We start from the raw sequence: 2,619 nt of genomic DNA on the forward strand, positions 1-2,619 counted from the left end.
AAACTTAAGTAAATTGTAAAATCAGGATGTAAGTACAGATTTTATAACTCTAGTGGGCTTCCCCCCACTGCCCCACACACAAAGTTACCTCAGATTATTTTGAAGACAGTCACCAACTCTTCTTAGGATCATGAACTTAACATCTAAAGTGCATTCAGGTATTAATAAGGGTAGTAAAGATAAGTCTAAGAGAGAGAAATTTAATTCCTACAAAAATGTACACATGTGCCCTGTTATTTTCTTGTTAAAAGAACTATCATTCCCAATAAAACATTTTAGTAGAACCCGAAACGTTAACTTTTCATCTTGAGCACATCTATGGAGTCATATGTAAAAGAAAAATAATTTTAGACAAAGAATCTTTTACTTATACTCTAATAAGAGATGCAGTTTCATTCACTAACAATCTGTTACCAGGACACATAGTATGATTTTCATAGTTGTAGATTATTCAGTCTTATTTAGGTCATTTCTATTGGAGTTAATTTGCTTATATGACCTAGTAATTTAATACTATTTAATTGTTATCTTTTATAACTCTTTAGGTTGTTTTAAATTAACTGTTTTTGTTCTAGAAATCAACACTTATTAAAAAATCATTAACTTTTTAGGAAAAAAAGGTTCTTCTTTTTGAACCTAGTTATATGTTTCAAATGGAGAATTGTGTGCATTACTCCATTTAGGTCATTTATTAAAATGGAAGAATATCATTCACCTCAGTTCTATGTCTTCATTTAACCTGCCTTAATATGTATTTGTTGTCCATTAATATTCTCTTTAAATAACATCATCCACTCCCAAGAATTCAATTACCAGATATAGACTGAGAAGCCTTGAATTTCCATCTCCATTCTAGAACCTTCACTGAGCTACAAATTATATATCTGATGTCTCATTAGATCTTTCTATTGGGGTGTCTTAAAGACAAACTAAACTAGCTGACTTGTGACCCTTTCCTAAGCTCTTGAATAAGCCCTTCCTCCAGTGTTTTCAATCTCATTCAATGCTAAAACCATATACCCAGTTGCTGAAGCCAATATCTTTGGAACCATTCTTGACTGCCCTCTCTTCCTCATTCCTCCTTCAGTCTATCACTAAATTTTATTGACCCAAACCCTCTTCATTCTGTCACCTTCTCTTTACCCTTGCCATTGCCATAGACCAGAGAACCACTGCCCTTTAATGACTAGACCAATGATAGAGCCCCTTGGCCATTTTTCCTAATTTTCTTTGCTATTTACAAAAAGTTCTAAATGGTTAATATGGATAGCAAGTCTATTTAAAAATGTCTCTGCCCACCTTTGGAAATTTATTTCTTATTCTTTTTCTATACCCACATCTGTCTATACTTCAGACAAATGGGACATACTCAACTGGTTCTACACATACCTTCTCTTTTCACACGCAGGCATTAGAAGGAAATTTCTTCCTCAGGCTCCTCTTTTTCACCACTACACCTTAATATACATAAGTTTATTCTTTCTTTATGTATTAACTAAGATGTCACTTCCTTTATTAATCTCCTCAGAGCAGATTGGATACCTCAGTGAATGATCTCTCTGAATCTCCTTTCATGATGGTCATCAAAATTGTAATCATGTGTTTTTTGCCTATCTTTCCCCCTAGGATTTAAATTCCATTAGGGCATAGACCACTTAATTTCCTCTGCTAAATTCTTTGTATCTATTATAGGACCCTGACAAAGAATGAATACAATAAACATATGAATATTTATTGAACAAATGAATATCATTTTGCTTCTTGATTATTTGTCCACAATACTATTCATTTCTGGAAGCATCATGCCATCTACTTTATGGATAAATATATATTTATACATTTACATACAAGTCCTGGTTTGTTATATAGTGTCCAAACAAGGCTAAAAATTATCCTTTCCCTTGGGGCAATTAGTGGCCTTCCTTTGATCCTGCCATTCAGTCAGGGCTAATTATACCTTTCAAGAATTGGGACTCTTCTCAAAAAGAAAATTGTACTTAGTTGTTAAACTTAACCTTCATAAATAATTTGCCAAGTATTATCAAAATTCATGAAGTGAATTGGACAAGATATGTAAATCTAAATCCTAAAGATTTCAGAAACCAAATCACAAATTTTCAGTCTCACTAATTGAATTCACATCTAAGTAGCCTCCACACTGATTCCTCTTACTTATTTATTTATTTTTTGACAGCAGATCTATATAAGACTATTGTATCCAAAACAAATGAGAAATGATTACATTTGAAAGTTTTAATTGCACTGTTTGGGGATATTCATCTTGTGTGAGTTAAATAAGAATGTATCTTTTCATATTATGAAACTAGGATTTGGTGTTCTCTGTGATTTTGTTAAATATACCCTGTATTCTCATTTCCATTCTGTCATAAAGCTACATTCCACTACTTCTTATAAATCATCTTGAGACATTTGGCTATCACATAATGTTCAGAAAGAAGAGTATCATTGACCATTTCCTCTTAAAAATGTGTGTGACATTGCCACTGTCTACATCTACCATCATAGACCGTGGAGTACAGTCATCGGACTTGAACTCAAAAGTACTCTGACTCTGACGGTCAAGAGTTTGCCAAGTAGAGAGCTACGGTAGAAATGCAG

Source organism: Panthera onca, chromosome B1 (genome assembly GCF_046562875.1).
Source record: "Panthera onca isolate mPanOnc1 chromosome B1, mPanOnc1 haplotype 2, whole genome shotgun sequence".
Taxonomy (NCBI): domain Eukaryota; kingdom Metazoa; phylum Chordata; class Mammalia; order Carnivora; family Felidae; genus Panthera; species Panthera onca.